General features: G+C 38.7%; 1 long non-coding RNA gene across 1 annotated transcript in view; it reads right to left on the bottom strand.

Moving 5' to 3' along the window:
• Nucleotides 1-17,867, bottom strand: part of LOC138687932 (uncharacterized) — a 161,166-nt gene that overhangs the window by 68,437 nt on the left and 74,862 nt on the right. The window contains exon 4 of the long non-coding RNA XR_011326982.1: nucleotides 5,983-6,129. This is a non-coding gene — a long non-coding RNA (uncharacterized lncRNA). The remainder of the gene's footprint in view (nucleotides 1-5,982; nucleotides 6,130-17,867) is intronic.

Below are 17,867 nucleotides of genomic sequence, written 5' to 3'. Positions count from 1 at the left end.
CTGCCAAAGGTGGAAACTGCATCCAGTTTTCACCACTAATAAAACAGTGTTTTCCTTGACTTCCAGGTCAGTACCTGTATACCACTATTGGCTTCTGAATTCAAGTTGTCTCAAAAAAATAATTTCCTACAATCCTGTTAATTCCAGGCTTATCTGTAAAGGCTAAACACTAGCAAAAGAGTGGTCACTAACATCTAAGTAGAGTGCATACTACTTGCTTTGAAATAACTTTTGGCAGTGCTACATAGGCCTCTCTACACTGGTAATCAACAGAATAAATAAACAGTCCTTGCAGCTATACCAAAGCTGACAGACACTACATATGTAGGATATTTTTGAGGTAACTAGAGCATGCATGCTCACTTGTATGTACATATACTTGTACGTACACAGATGCACAATTTTTTCCCCTATTAGAGCTCCCTTTTTGCCATGACAATCCTTGATTCTAATCACTTTCGCAGGCTTTAGCTACTTTATAGTAATCACCAATGAGAAATTTCTACAGATCTATTACACACTAGGATGCTGAATGATAGAACACAAAAAATTATGACATCTAAAAGGCTCTACACGTTTCCCTCTATCCAGACCTGAGCCAGCTCTCCACAGCTGAGCAACAGCGTCTTCTCTGGTTGCCAGCAGAATGACCACAGTGGCCTAGAGTTCCCAGGCTTCTTTTGAGAATGACAGAACTACCTGTTTTGTCTTCTGCAAACACTGAGGATGTGAGCCAGCAATGGCAATCCTCAAAACAGAAAACTACTCTGATATAAGCAACAACAAAATATACCTTAATTTCCCTCCATTCTGTTAAAAGGATATCAGAATCTGTTTTGCAAAGTTTCAACTCCTCCAGTTTATTAGGATATTGATAGACATATAAGTTGGATCATAAGAGCTGTTTGTAAAAAGACATGAACGGGAAGAAAGGAAAGGAAACACAGAATAATCTTCTCCCTCTCCAAGTATACGGAATGTACAGCCTGTCCTCAAACAGCGCTCATAAGGACACTGCTGACCTTTCTGAGCTTACAGGGCAATTTCACATAATTCATGAATTTGAGTAATATCACATGACTTTACCCATAAGCCACAAAAGTAACCTCTGTTTAAAAAAAACAAACAAAGATCTCAGAATTCAATTGTGTTATCAGAAGGGTCTCAAATTTGCCATTAATAAGCCAGTTATTGTCAGTCAGTGTTCCACCCCACAAGAATGACAGAAATTTTCACACACTAAGCACTCCTGCTATTTCTGTGAAATGAATTTTGAGCCAGCTCAGCAATCTGTACCCCTTTGATCACAAAGTATATACTCCATTATTATTCCAGCAGCATAAATTACAACAAATTAAGAACTTGTTGAATTCAACTGTGGCCATGACCCATGGTTTTGCTATTAAGACTAGGCATGCACCTTCCAATCTACTAGAAAGAGGACAGAGGTAACAGAGTTGCTTATGCTGCTGAAGTATCTCACTTGCACTGTAGAAACTTTCAGCTGGTAGCTCAATTTTCATTTTCTATTTTTTAACAGAAGAAAAAACATCCTGGTCATAACATTCAGAAGCTCAAACAGCAGATTAACATACATAGGATTTCATTTCAACATTCATATAACTTTATCCTTAACATAAATAAGGCGCTCTACTTGCTAGTGACCGACAAAGAATACAGGTTCTGTTTTTATTAAAGAAAAAAAAAAAAACCCAAAACCTAAAAAAGCCCCCAAAACCCAACAACAAGAAGAATGCAAGAATGAACATTAGAGAAAGTATTAAGTTTCTCCACAATCCTTTGGAACAAATCCGAAAGGCAAAATTGAAGACCAGCCTGTTGGCAAATAATTTTGGGCTACACTGAGAGAATAATGATACTTGCAAGTTTTTATTTAGATCCTCATATCCAGAAAACTGGCGCTCCAATTGTAGTGGCTCTGATCAACTGACCTGACCTTTTAGGTCACGGGCCATCACCAGACATGGGAGAAAGGTCAGAGGGTTATCTTTCTATTCACTACTAGAATGGTATTTTTTGCATGTAACCAGCACGTGTTTGGAATATCACTGCAAAACGCAGAAGCCAGGTCCCCCATGGTACTAGGGAATGCTATATAAACACAAAGAGAAAAAAGCCAAAACTTCCTTACTTCAAGGCACTTAAAATCCTAAAGACTTCATGCACTGGTCAAGTTTTAATCCCTAACAGTGATTGTAGCATAGCTAAAGCAACAGGCCCTTCTATTGGAGATACCGCATACATAAGAGCTTTTCTGTGGTCTATCTAGCAGGTGGTCATAAATTGCCAGCTACTATAAACTAAGCCAGCAAAGGCACTAGTCAGCACAGCTGCATCTAAACTAGGAGTCTGCTGATGGCATGCAGTTAGTTCACAGCTCCCCAGTGATGTCAGTACAGGAACTTTTGTAGTGGGAGTTCCTTATATCTGATTCAAGTTTCAGAAAGACAGAAGCAGGAACAAAGGAAAGAAACTGAGGAGAATGATAGGAAACCATATCAGCACATTGTGTCCCATTTACTGTCCTACTGGAGAGTCCCAATGGAGATGAGGCACTTCTTACAGGCAGTAACCAGACAAGATTAGCATCACATCACTGATTTACAATACGCTTCATATTCTTAACTATTTAACTACTTAACATTTTTTTACATTTAAAAAAAAAAAAGCCAGGCTTTACCCAATTACAGTGACAAAAGACAAACTTCTGCTAGTCAAAACATTTGCAAATACTTCTGAAACGCAACTTAAATATACGTTTTGGTACAGCTCTAAATTCACTCAGTTAAAAACTAAACAACAAAAAAAGTACACACTTGGCACAACAGCCCACTGCCCTACTCCCAGTAAACAAGAACTGCTGGCTTCCTACCAGAGAGAGCAAATAGCACTGAAATAGCAACAGATCTGCTTACCCGACAAATAGAGCCAGCAAATTGAATGGAGAAATTTGTGTAATACTTACTATGTATACTGACTGCTCCTGCTTTCATTTACACCACAGAGGCTGTGTAGGTTGTAGCACACACTCCAAGTTTTCACACAAATTTTGTAGTATAATGGTAGCTAGGAAAAATGACGCAGTTATGGAGTCTTCCTTGCCTGAAGCATAGCAGTATTACTGGAATCACCATTTGTCTCAGAGAAATCAAACGGTACTGGGAGGAACCTACTGAGCCACAGAACATGCTTAGTGTATGAGAAGTTGTAGTCAATATTAACTTCTGTTTTATTTTCCCATTATAAATGCTGGCAAAGAACAGTGCTCAGCCTCTCTTCCTCTCCAGTGTATTTCTGTTTCAATATTTATATCAATATTAATTTCCCCTGCAGAGTTACTGTCATATCTAATGAGCAAACACATGCTATGTGACATGTCTTTTTATGCCCTTGATTTTTACATTATCTCTAATTAATTCAGATCACTAATAATATATTTTTAAGTGGTCACAATTAAAAAGCCATGTGCTGTAAGACTGCACAAAGTTAATATAACACACAAACCCACATACCATGTTCCTGTTCCCTGTCACAAAAGAGCTGTCCAAGTCTTCCTTTCAAATTTTCATTTAGAAACCCCCTCAAAACTAAATAATGAAGCTTCACAAGATATGATTACAGTTTTAGAAGGAGGGTAAATACGGCCTAGCTATTTAACTCTAAGCAGAGCATTTAATCTATGGTGATAAATTGGTTCTACAGACATGCATCCTGAAAATGTCATCTTCTCTAAGACGTTTATGTTTTAAACCAGTCAAGCACGGTACTTGGTACTAACAATTCCATACAAGAGCCCTCTAAATTATAATCCACAGTATTTTTAAACTCAGAAGATGAATCAGTCTTAAGTTAATTTCAGATATTTCTTTCCTTCTCATAATTTCAATTTCATATTAAATCTCAACTGAATTGCTCCCCATTTCTGTAAGCCATCACAACAGTCAAAATTTTTTAAGGAAGCTATTAAAGCACTGAAGAGCACAGTGCCTTTCAAAACAAAGAATACATAGACCAATCCTGGATTCACTGGTCACCTCTGTATTTGCAAATAATGTGGTCTAGCAGAAGACTTACAAAATGAAACAGTGGTGCACAGAACTTCATATCCACACTACATCCATTTGACAGTATTTTCATTTCAGATTAGCCCTTCTCTCATCCCATGGTCTGAATGTTTGTTTGAAGTGTATTAGGTGTACTTCTGGAATGTGCCCTTAAGTTCAGTCTAACTCAAAAGGAACTCAGTTTGTGTCTCTATGATCACTTCCATCATGTGAACCAAAGCACAGTAAGTGGTGATGATAAAATTTTTTTCAAAAGCACACTCCTGATTCAAAGTAAAGCACAAAAGGAGATGCACTCATTTAAGTCAATGGGAACTTTGTCATCCCTTTCAGTGAGAGAAAATTTACTTGATCCCTCCCTCCCTTTTTATTTTTTTTCCTCTGATCTTTCAGTTTAGGTTTAGTAAGACATGAAGAGTAAAAAAGAATTGATAAATACAGTGGAAGAATAGTGTGTTAAATAAAGGGAAATTTTGCTGGTGTCGCTGTTTAGATTGCTTTAATTCACTCTGGCTTTTCTCATTCTCACAATCACGCACTTAGAACCGAAGCAATGGGATAAAGATGGTGGTATTTCCTTGCCTGTGCTCAGAAGTTCACTTTAGGGTCAAATTGCTGTGCCCAAGCTGATTACGCCTGAAGGCAATGGGGTTCTCCAGAGGCTGAACAGTCTGCTCGTGTTCAGCTAGTTGTACTTCAGAGCTTTAAAGAATATGTCTATGATGGCAAAGGTAACCTATATAAATCCATCAGCTCTTTAGAATCCTTTTGTCCCAAGTACTTTCCTCAAAAATGCTTCCTCTCACTCTTGCTGATATAGAGAGGAAAGAAATGTGAGTGGAAGTAAGGTACCAGCACACTACAGTGCCCTGACTGAACATGAAAATCCAGTTGTTGCAGAAGGGGCTGTTTAAAAACCTCATACCCAGAAATGAGAACACTTTTTATTTTTTATTATGCCTGTCCATAATCTCCTGTAGAAGAATCTCCTTTATAAATTATATATTTTTTATTTTCTTTCAAACTGTTAAAGCTATTCATCTTGTGATTTATCATTTACATAGAAATGATTAGGTTATTATGCATACTTATTACGTGCCACAGAGATAACACATGAAATCCAAACATGTATTATAAAGACAGTGTGTATGACGTTAAACTAAGACACTTAATAAGCACTTAATATAGCCATAAAGCAAGTGGCAAAATGCTGAGCAGACTATAAACATTACCCAATCTTTTAGCACAGCAGCTTCTTACACATCTTTTCTATGAGTTAGATACCATTCCCCTCATATTCTTTACTGAAGTGATTGGAAGAAGTGGTAGCAGTTCCTAAGTGGAGGATGAATCCAGCACATCTATCCTTTCAGAAAGCACACACAGTACAAACTGCATTCCCAGCCACCAGCAGGTTTGGGAGGAAAAATAAAAGGGAACTGCCTTCTTTTTTGCCCCAGTTGTTAATAAAAGTGTAATGACTTTATGATGTTATAGTCTGCATAGCTCTGCTGTCAGTCTTGCTCCCTATGATATTGCATCTGCAGCCTTGGAAATTAGCAAGATCTTGTTTTGAATAAATAACAGATTTGTTTTTCAAGTAAGAGGAACCTTTCACAGTGTAAAGACCATGCCTAACAAAGCTTTCCAAAAGAGTAAATGTTACAGGGAAACAGACTGTAGGAAGTATGCATCAAATGTTTCCTATTTGCTGGGGTAAGTAAATGAAGTCTGCAAAATCACAAGTTTAGTAGCTTCTCTTCAGCTGTCCTCCAAGATGCCGAGATCTAAGTCAGACTAACTGCCGATTTAGTTCAGTAACCTCCCCATACAACTTTCCAAATAGAAATGTTTGTCCAAGTTTTGTTGGCTGACCCACCTTCTCAGAATCACTTACCCATATAAAGTTCTTCTGGTGCACTCTGTATTTACATCACTGAAAAAGGATATGGCATCAAGCACAACAGAATCCGTGGTATGAGAACTGCTAGACCTGGTATAGATGTCACTTGATCACCTGTCTTCCCATCAAGAGAGTGTGGGCCTGAAAGCAGAGCAGGAGAAAGTGGTGTTTAAAATCATAACCCAAAGACCAGAGGGGTCATATGCACTGCACAGTGTCTCTCTAATCTCGAACACAGGAATCCTTGGACCCTCAGCTCTGCAGCTCTCGCTTCCCCTTCCATATGAGAGAGAAGAAATGAACCTTTAGTTCCAGACTCTCCTCTCTGTTCTTGTTCAATAACCAAGGACCATTTTTTCCTTCCTTTGCCATTTGCCCATGCTGTTCCTACCCATTGCTGCATGGCTTTTTCCTCTAGATATTTCTCTTTTTGAAGCTTCTTTCACCTGTATCACACAACTACTCCACCTGCTGCCCACACTGTCTCTCACAGCAGCTGTTTCTAACTGGCTGCTTGGTCACAGCTGGAGGAGATAATTAGGTTCCACATTAAGCCTCTTCAGCTGCTGCTGAGTGGAAAGCATGCACTTCATCACATTTCATCCTGCCAGAATTACTGGTGGATCCTGTGCAAAGTGCATGGAAGGCCTGTGAACTACCTGGCCAAATTCTGCTAAGATATTCTGCAATTTCTTTAGTGCAAAATTAGATTAGATTTTGGCTTCACCCCTACAGCAGGCTGGAATTAGACTGCATTTTCTCTTTTCAATCCTTGTACACATCCCTCTCATACAAACCACTTCTTTGGGTGCACCTGGGTGTCCAGAACCTTGCCTGCAACAATAGGTGCATACATAGTTTCTCTGATGCACCTGAAACAGCTTTCTCACAATGATAAACAAAACCCTAACTGTATAAAGCATCTCTTCTCTGGTTCTCATTTAGTAAATATGTGCACATGAGCCAAGGCTTTCCTGGGCAAAAATTAAAACAGCTGAATACCCATGGCAGACAATTGTACTCTAGGTTAAATATTTCAGCAAATTTGCACCATTTAACCACAGCATTACTGCGAGAACTTATTTTAAGAAAAAAAAACTTAGGAATGTTAAAAAGTCTGTTTACAGTTTAAGGCAGACTTTTAGGATAGCTCAGAAGTTGCATTTTTTCTATTTCCTTAAAAATTCATAATATGAACTTGCATTCTTTTAATACTTGACAGAGAAAAGTTTCATTGAGCTGCCGAGTTGTAAGGATGCAAATTGTGTATTGTAATATCTTTTTCTGAGATCTTCCTATTCATAATTATGACAAACATCTTCTTAAAATTATTCTAATATATGCATGTACTTTATTAGAGATGCTTCCTTTTTCAAAAGTTATTGAGACAGCATAGTCAGTTTTAAGTTTTCTAAAAGTGGCAGAACGTTGTAGCACTCATCCAGCCAAGACTGATCACTGAGAATAGGTTAATGATGTTTAAGAGAACATTTGAACAACCCTAATCCAGATTACATACCTGCTCTCAGCCAGCACATGTTTTTGCCAGCCTCTTCTAGAGCTCCTGTGGTGGTTAGGATTTTTTGTGTGTTCAAGAAGCGGAGGAAGAGTTAGAAGCACTTTTAAGACTATCAGTAACTCTCACATCTCAAGACTTAAGATGTTTTCAAGAGCTCTCTAGAAGGAGAGAGTTAAACAGTCACAAGGTCTCCATCTCCTTCGCCATTTCCAGCAATGCTGATTTAGAAACAATCACAAGACCTAGCACTTGTAGAATATATCCATGCTACCAGAACTGCTCAGGCAGTCTAAGGACTCCCTGCAGAAGATATGATGCATGCCAACTTACATAATACTGTGCAACACTGACATTTTAATCCAAGCGTGACGCTCATAGGGGCAGACGGATAAAGTATAAGACATCTTGAGTCATGTCTGCCTCTCAGGTAACTTGTTATATACTAGGCACAAAAGAGGGCTTTCCTTCTGCTCTGTTGAATGGGTTGCTGAGCACAATTCAAAACAGTCTTCAGGCCAGAGTACATACAACCAGTCTGCCTAAGGACAGGGACAAACGAGGGAGATACAAATCACATAAAGCCACATATGCGTTCCTACTCAGTTTTGTTGAAAATAACAGCAGATGACGTAAGAATCTTATTTGCAAGCATTAAAGCTGTACATATTTGCAAAACTGCAGGAGATCATCACTAAACAGACCCTCTGAAAAGCAAGAAGGAAAACGCAGTAGGCGACAGATTTCTGTTTTGAGGCAAAGAAAATGTCACCCTAGAAAGAATGGCCTTCAAAACTGAAAAAGAAAATAATGGTAGTACCTATGAACTTCCAACACATTAAAATTTTCTGCTGAAAATTTAATGCTTCTAAACTGTGTCATATTCATTAGAGAATTTACTTGAATTTTCTTCTCTTTCAGAAAATTGAGCACAACATGATCACCATTTTGCACACAGCAATATATATATTCAATATTAAATAATTAATGCAAATTATCTGATATAGAAAATATCCAAACTCTTTAAAGCCATTGTTAGAAAAATTCCAGACAAAACTACCCTTTGAGCACTAAGAATTCTAGTGAGACAAAAATAATCATTAAATTACTATTATGGGTGTTAATTCACTACAATTAGTGTGACAAGTGCTTTAAGAAACACCTAAGAGAAACTGAGGATAGCAGAGTAACATTCTATAAAACCAAAACAGAAAGCATGGTTATTAAAACCTTCCTGACTTGTTTCATGCAGAACTTTTTGAATCATGCTACCAAAGGTGTAATACTTTTGGAGTGCCCAAAGGCAGCAGAAGCACCTCTTTCATAAATGACATTTGGTATGGAACACTGGGTCGGAGGGAAGCACTTACTAGGAATGCTTGTGCTGCTACTATTTATTTCCACTATCAGAATCACATCAATGAATTAATAACAGCAGCCTAAAGAATCATAGCACCTTGAACCAACAGGAGGAAGCCACTAGAAAAAAATTATTCAATGACGTGATACGTTTTGAAGATTACACTTTCTCCAACATGGTTTGAGCCTTATGCTTACTGGGACACCTGTCTTTGTAAAACGCTGAATTCTTCATCAAGTGCTTTCCAGTAGCAGATCACAATCTACAAGAAAAGGTATCAGAGGTGCTTAAATATGTTCTAATATACAAGTAACTTATTTCCTCTGCTTTTATTTTTAAAGGATTCAAAATGGCTATCTCCTGGACAACTTCAGATAACTTCATACTATTTTCACACTAACTTCAGTGACTATGAACTCATGAAGAAACCAGAATAAGTAAAACCACCATCATTAAAAGGGCAGTTATTATATATAGTCAATAACCTTGCATTTTATTTTCTCCCCAGGTGTGATACAAAATTATCCCACATCATAACAAACCAGTTGTACCAAATAATTCCAAGCAGCATCAATAACTTTTTTTTTTAAATTCAGCCACAGAAATAATGCAGCTGACTTCTACTTCAGACAGGAGAAAAATGAAAGCTTAAACACTTTAGGACAGAGAAAAAGAAAAGAAAGCAGAAATAATGAAATCTTTTCTCGTGAATACATTTAAGTATTTCCTTTGTTCTAAAAATAAAAAGTTTTGTGGAAAGGAAATAGTTTAAAAATCGTAAGAATGATACTTAGATTAATCTATTAGGATAAAATAATCTACTAAAGAGAACCCAAAATTTCAGAGTATGTTAAGAAACCAATCTCTGATGTATTACTCCTATTGTACTTGTCAAATAGGTTCCGTTGTTAAAGATAGTATAAATCATCTTTATTGAAACCCTGGATTCTGCAAATACAACAGTGATGTTATGCTTTTCTGAATATAATATAATATCATATAGCACAACAGAGAGCCTATCACAATGCTTACTAAGTAGCAAGCACATAGTTAAAGTAAAGGAAAGAAATCTAATTGGTATCATTCCACTTCCTTAAAAACAACAAGGGATTTCAGTGGTGTAGGCATCCTGTAGTCAATCAAAAATTCTAAGTATGGAATCTTTTTTTTCCTCAGCTCCTACCTCCTGTTTCAAAGGTTGAAGGCATTTATATATATTTTAAGAAAGACTCCATGTATTAAGACAGTGATGAATCCCTACACAGGAAAAGAAGGCATGATTCTTCTAATATTGCACTGAAAAAAAAAAAATACAGGAAGTATAGCAGAGAATACAACCAGACTAATCACTATTACTTAAGTATTCCCATAGCAGTTCCATTAAGTAAACCTTGAACAGGACTGCTAAAGCAGTAAAACACTGTTTTGCATCAGAGCTATTGATGCAATAAGCTGCTTTATCTCCCAGTCTTGAAGTGTTTTTCTTTTTGAAAATATATTCTTATCACCATAAAAATACTATATTAAGAACACATAACCTGAACTATAGCAGTCACTACTTATCATTCTAATTATCCCAAGATCATTTACTATTCCTTGGGAGAAAAGCAGTTTTGAAAAACCCGTTTCAAAAAACACTGAAAAAGTCTTTTCCGTAGATATAGCCTTAGCTTCTGATACTGGGCAACAGTGGAAGAGCATTACCTAAACATGACTGGTGAGAGAACAGTGATGAAAGGAAGAATTTTTATACCCTAGGTCATTAACAGCAAGAATCATGCACCTGATGTGAAAACTGACAACCACATAGAGTGTATTAGACATACAAATGGAACCTGATTATACAGCCCTTATATTCTCTAATTCAAAAATGTCTCAAAACCACACAAAAGCATTTCTGCATAATGGCTGAAAAATGAGTAAGTTTCCGCAGAACAGACTTTCTCCTCATATTTACAATTCAAAATACCTAATACAATGATTGCATAACATAACAGCTTGTATAAGCAATCCAATCCTATTCGTTTTATAACAAGAGTTTATATCTGTTAAAACAGGTAAGCCTTTACCTAAGTTTTTCAGTATTATATTCAGCTGATAACACAGCCAGCTTTTAAGGTGGGGGAAAACAAGAGAAATACCTTAAGTGCTTAAACAGCACACAAAAATGGAAAGGCATTCAAATTAGACCACAAAGTCCAATTTCTATTCAGGAGTACCATGTGACACAATCCACATAAAGCACAACTTTTCTTATTTTAGAATTACAATATACAGTATCTTTTCTTTTTAAGTCTAAACTATAAGGAATTTGACAAAGAATTCTACTATTTGGTGAACTATGTACCTGTAGCACTACTATGTAATACCAAAGGACGAGAAACAATTTTACGAAGACAAAGGTGTAACAATTGCTGAAAACGTTATTAAAATTGAAAATTATTTATTCCTTGTCATTAACAGTGTCCTTGTAGAAATATAAAGTTAAATATGTTTCTCTGTATTGATTCCATCCCCTTCCTCTAAATATTTAAAAAATATTCTCCCCCCCTCCCCCCCATGAAGTAGATAGAGCTGCTAAGGAGCAGGATTGCTCCCTTTGACAACTGTGCTACCTTAGACATCACCTTATCCTTCTGAAACACCTCCGAAACGCTGCTTACGCATTGAGCTACATCAAGTAACATCGGCCCCATCTGGAAATGATAACGACTATGATAAACAATAAGGTGTGCTACCCCCTCTGCAATACCAGGGGTGCTTTGCCTCAGGTGTTTTCTGAAAGGTTAGAAAAAAAAAGGAAAAGGGGAAGGGAGCTATCCTTTAAATGAAACTTATTTCCTCCTTCAGCGACTATCTCCCAAGAGTGCTCAGATTCACCTTCTATTTAGTTAAAAACCAGGATAATAAAGACGGCGTCCCTCTCTCCTCCTCGCTTTCCAAGGACAGGAGCGACGGGGAGGCGGCGACACTTCCTCGCCGCTTCGGGCGGGGGGAAGCTCAGAGCCGTTCCGTCCCCTGTGGAGACGGCCCCCCCGCCCCCTTCAGCAGCGCGCGCGCGCCGAAGGGCCGTTAACGCCCGTTTCAAAAACAAACACGCACACACAACCGCCGCGGGGGCGCGCGCGGGCCGGCCTCGCGACAGGTCGGCGCCGGCGGGGGGGGCAGCGGGGGGCAGGTGGGCGGGTCACGCGCCGCGCTCTGTGTGCGTCTCCCCTGACTGGAGTCAGACGGAGGCCGGCCGCAACCTGCTGCACCTGCTGTGACAGGGTCACGCGTCACACCCTCTGCTGATCGAGGGCACCGGCTGGCTGCGGGACGCGGTTCATTCAAATTTACTACCTGCTTTATTAGGGAAATCGCTTCTGCGCAGGGGTGCTCAAGGGCAAGACCGCGTACTGAAAACGGAGGTAGCGCCGGCCACAGACACTCTGTGGAACACAGCCATTACCAGCGGTTTCCGCGTCCTTTGTAGCTTCAAAGGCTGGACTGATAACAAGCCAGTGAAGAAACAATAGTCTTTGTTCAGATTTTTTTAATACCTGACGGGAACGATATAAACACTTTTCAGCTGTTAGCTTGTGCTTCTCATTGCATCTAGTACAGCGCTTCCGACACGTACGCTGCTAGAATGTCACTAAAATGTAGACTAAAATTAGTATGCAATCAAACCATTCTTTTATAGACCACTGTCTGGGTTACATACATTAACTGACCTTCCAGATTCAAAATCTGTGGAGTTTGCAAGACCTAGAACACTATTTTAAAAGAACTCCCATATACATATACCTGTAGTTATTTATATTTAAGCATCGATACAAAACTGGACAGCTATTCGAATGCTACCTGTATAGCAGCTGTACGTTTTTTCTAACCTATCTCTTTCCCATTTGAAATTTTAACCTATCTCGTTTGAAATTTTAGCCTAAAAAATCCCAAAGAATTTGGGTTTTAAATAGCTTGTGATCTCTTTAGTGCCTTTCACCATTTCTGTATTTCCCAAACCCTCAGCCTCCTGCCAGAGCTGCAGGGTATTGTATGTAGCCATACATAATATACAGAACGCATGGCTGGTCTAGCTGTAACGGCTCACAACAAGGGCTCTCTCTGCACCTTAGGAGAACCAAGCAGAAAAATTCCAGCATCTATTACCGTGTAGAGCATCTAATTACACTGAGATGGTAAACTAAGATAATGTTTGACCAAATATTGGATGATATAATCACAAACAAAATGTGGAATTTTTAGTCACTGATAATTTGTGAGTACAAATATCTGTAGAACAGAGGAAGAAAAGGGCTGAAAAAGATGACTAAAATTTAATTCTTCCAGCTGGAAAAAAAGAAAATCCCTAAATACCTGAATGAACAGGATAGAGGAGTCAAAGCATCTAAGACCTAAATTACCCTGCCAACCTAGATACGCAATGAGATTCTGGCCTCGCTGAAACTTAATGGCCAAGTATCTGCTGACTTGCAACAGGACACAGTTTCCCCTGTAAAGTACTGGCAGCTCTCTCATCCTCTTTGCAGTTAGGAATACTAATGTACAGTGAGGAATACCACTCATGCATTTTTTACATGATGGGGCTTTAGCTGGGTGAGCACCTCTGGAAATGCATCTGTAAATATCTGTGGTGATGATATATGGACACCCCGTACACTTGTTTCACCTTACATGGTAGCTAGGTAGTCACTGATTGCATTGTCCCTGTGCCCGAATTCCTCTGCCAGCAGCTCGTTCATCTCACTCATGCTCTGCTCAACATGGAGCACAGGTAACTGCAGCACAACTGGAATCATAATGAAGACTATAATGCTATTTATAGACTCTTTATAACATTATCACATCAATTTCCTTCCAATATTTCATGGCCATCAAGCATGTAATAAAACTAAAAGAGAATGGTCCAGATAAATCCTTTCTAAATCCTTGTAGGTAAGTGCTACAAAGGTTCTTCTTAACAAAAGCGAAAATCATTAACTGCCTCTGCCCCCTCCCCTCAAATCCAAATGAGCAGCCTCATGACTTCAGGATGCCTAAATTCAAATGTAGCTCTTACTTTAAAGGCTTTGCATGTGCATTAAAAGCTCCCCGGACAGTTCTGCTTCCACCCATGCTCAGAAGTTTTGACATCTTGAGAGCTAAGCAGTCCGCTGGTGATTTTATGGATGACTAATAGAGGTCAGAAGGTTTATGCATTAGCAGTCCCTGTAGCAAGGAACTGACACCCCTCACCCCCATTCTTTTTCTTCTCTAATGAGCTGAGAGGAATCCTGCACAGTCTCAGGCTTTTACCTTAGCCAACCACAACTTAAATAAACAGGTACGTTCTTTGGTTCCAGCAAAGGGTGTACTTTTACTTATTCCAAACCAGCTTCCATCTTAATGGTTCAGGCTCTCCCCAGCAGGTGGCTCGATATACTGTCCCACAGAGAAAGGAAATGCAAATCTCAGTTTTCAGTCTTGCTAAATGATTTACAAGCTATATAAAAGGGAGTTCAATAATCACTAATTCTTCATTGTTTGCATTGTTCTACTCTTTAAAAGTGTGGGGAAGGGCATTTTGTTTGTGCATCTTTGTGCTAGAAGATTCACAGCCACATCCGTTTTCATGGGCTGAACTACTGCACTGAACAGGGAGGGCTAAAACCACCGCTGAGCCTCAGCTACTTCCATTTTGGCTAGGCCAAAGCAGCTCCGATTGAGCCTGTTCGCCTTACGCAGCTTTCTGTGCAGTTCCCGAGTCATTCCAGATTGTACCCCTCTTCACAGGGAATCAAAATGTCTGGTATAGATCCTGCATTTTATATTCCAAGGACTAGGAGGCTAAAATTTAGACACTGCAGTACTCCAGTTTGATTTTAGGACACAGTTCCCTTTTCCTTTCTTGTGGAAATGTACTAAGCAACTAAAGGGGAGAATGTTTCATGTCTTTTCCTTGTCAACTGAGACCGTTGCTTACTAGTAACTTTATTATTCTCTGTATTGGTTAATTAAGCCTAATCTCCTATCTGCCCTATCTTTCTGTGCAAAACTCTTGTACTAAAAGATGGCAAATCTCTTTTTCAGAGGCTTTATCATTTCAGAAAAAAAAACCATCTACCCCACACATCATGGAATCTTCTTTCTAACTACAGGTACAAACCCATGGAAAAATTCCTTAAGAGCAGAAAGTAATGCAAGCACAAATGAAGGTTACTTTGGGAGACTCAGACTAAATGACTTTATGTATGTTCAACTCTTGGCCTCTGAACACTCGTTTACAGCACTCTTCAGAACAACTCAAGCATGTAAACAGAATAATACAATTTTATACCTGTAAGAAAAATCAATCCAAAAGACAAGTAAATCTTACTTCAATTGCAATTTCTTGCTTGTTGTTTCTATTACAGAACCATTGTGAGGTAATTAAAAATCCACCTGTCTTGAAATTTTATATCAAAATAAACTGTTAGATATTATTAAAAATTTATAAAATAACCAACTGCTGAGGATCACTTTGGAATGCCTTTGCACATGCCAATTCCTGTTCTCTTTCTCTTGTTAGAGAAACAGCCTTTGCTGTTCACAAAGTTTAGATGTTTGGGTAGTTTATAGGGAGATGGAAGAGGATACCATTTACAGGTATCCTCTGTAGAACAAAAAATATTTTTGTAATACTAAGTAAACAACCGAACCATACATTAATAATGTGCTTAAGTGCCAAAAACTGTCTGCCAGTGTGCTGTCTCCTCAGCAGAACTGAGCAATAACAGTTTCCTGAATTCTTGGGATACGTTCTAAAGGATGTAAGAATGAATATTTCAAAAGTGCTCAGTGCATCATCATCTCTGATTACATGAGATGAATCACAAGATACATCTAAACAGACTGCATTACAATTTATAACTTACACAAACTTTTTTGTGATTGAAATTTTCAACACACTGAAAAGAAAACCTTGAAAACAAGCAGTTCTGCAAAATCCCCAAATACAGGGAGTCTGTTTTGCTGCTGTGCAAAGTAGTCTGCTTATTCTTCGGTACCAGCCCCAGGAACATCACCCCAGCACAGAGAACAGAAATGAGAAAGGCAGGCTTTTTAGCCTAGTTCTGGCTGCAGTGTTTGTATGCTGTTATCTTCATTAATGAAGTGAGGAGGCAGACCCAGAATCTGCAAAATACTGAAGCATTTACACAAGTGTAACTTGCACAAATATAGTTTAGAAAACCCTTTTTTTATCCATGGTTTATCTTACTAGTAATTTCTTACTCATCCCTTACTACTGCTTTATAGTTCTGAATCTCTCCTAGAGATCTAAACCAGATTTTTACACCCTTGAAATGAAATGGACACCAATATCAGGAAACAGCTCCAGAGACAGGGTTAGATCCTTAGCTGAAACAAACTAACATGTCTTTTAACTTTAACAAAACTATACATATTTACATCTGTTGAGATGCTATTGTAGAACTTTTTCCTCCCCCTTTTCCAGTATTTTCCTTTTTTTAAAATACTAAATGTTTCTTTTTTGAAAATGCATACAAACTAACTCTGCTTGGTGCCTACCTGGCCACCAAGCTGGCAGTTCACACCTTTTCCTTTGCAGCCAGAAACCATACCTCATTAATATTTTTGCAACCAACTCTTTCTGTTTTATCCAGGCTAACTGACAGCAGAAATACCCACTTGATTGAACAGTTGGGTAAGCTAGCAGTAGAGGGTGCAAGATGCAGGTCTTGCAAGAAACAGTGAGCTGACAGGGCTCTGGAATACAGGGAGAAGATGGGATGCATAAAAGTTCTGGCATGAACTCTATAGGAACCTTTATCCCATGTTTTTTTCTTTTCTGCTTTGGACTTTGCTTAAAGAAATTTAAGTGTTCACTATGACCATGAAGTAAGTGTGCTAACCACCAGGCTCAAAAACCTATTGCTGTGACCCTGTCCCATTGCAGGTAACTGTCCCCGCTCAAGAGTCTACTATATTTCAATTAACTCCTTCCCATTACTACTACTTGTGCCTCCTCACATCACTTTCTGTAATTTCTCCTGTCAGCTTAAAGCGGATATTTTTAAAATATCTGTAGACATCGCATTGATGTGCCATGTAACAGACCTCCTACCCAAAACATCTCCATTTAGATTTGTCATTTCTCCAAAATTCAGGATACGAATATGTTTGCCAAGCTTCATCACTTCTGGCTGCAGGCTGAAGTGCTGGTGCTCAGGAACTGTTACCTCTGATGCCTAACAGGAGCTTCTCCTGTGTATAAAATTCTTAACCAGGCGATTTGTGAATTAAACTGGCCAGTAGTACACCTTTTAAATTCCCACTTATTATAATTGCTTGTTGCTACTAGCCCAGTTGAAATCAATATGATAACAACTAATTTAATTTGTATTGAAGTAAAAACTGCCTTTCATTCATCTGTAATAAAAACACAGGTGGTGGAAAAAACAGTCCTCTGGATAGACCCCGTTTCTTTCCATTAAAATGTTCCGCATCTGAATTCTGACCCCCAGCTACATGATCAAGTAATGAAAGCCACTGCATACTGCAGGCTCATTTAGCCTTGCTTGATAGTCACATCATTACTGCTGCCTTTGCAATAGACACAAATACTGCCAAATGCACAGAGAAAATGATGTCTTAAAGTTAACATGAACCTACAGGCAAAAACTGCCACAGAACCATGCTCTAAAGTAGGTGACATTGCCTCCAGGTGTCCTTCAGGGACATTATGCAAAAGGGAGGTAGAGAGCAGGAAAGGAAAGTTCCTTTCCAGGTAAAGAAGGTCCCTGAAGTTCTCATGAGCATAATGGTCCTGACAAACATTTTCATGAACACCACTTTCACTAATGTCATAAAGGCCTTTGCCAAGCTTAAGAATAAAAAGCTGTGATGTGGCTGTATTGTCCAATGATTTATCTTCAAAGAGCTGAAATGCTGATGATAATCTCAGCAGAACATCAAAATAGCAACCCCTGAGGTTGCTGCAGCCAGTGGAAATGTAATTAG

Source organism: Haliaeetus albicilla, chromosome 11, assembly GCF_947461875.1.
Source record: "Haliaeetus albicilla chromosome 11, bHalAlb1.1, whole genome shotgun sequence".
Taxonomy (NCBI): domain Eukaryota; kingdom Metazoa; phylum Chordata; class Aves; order Accipitriformes; family Accipitridae; genus Haliaeetus; species Haliaeetus albicilla.
This window is presented reverse-complemented; position numbering and strand designations above follow the sequence as displayed.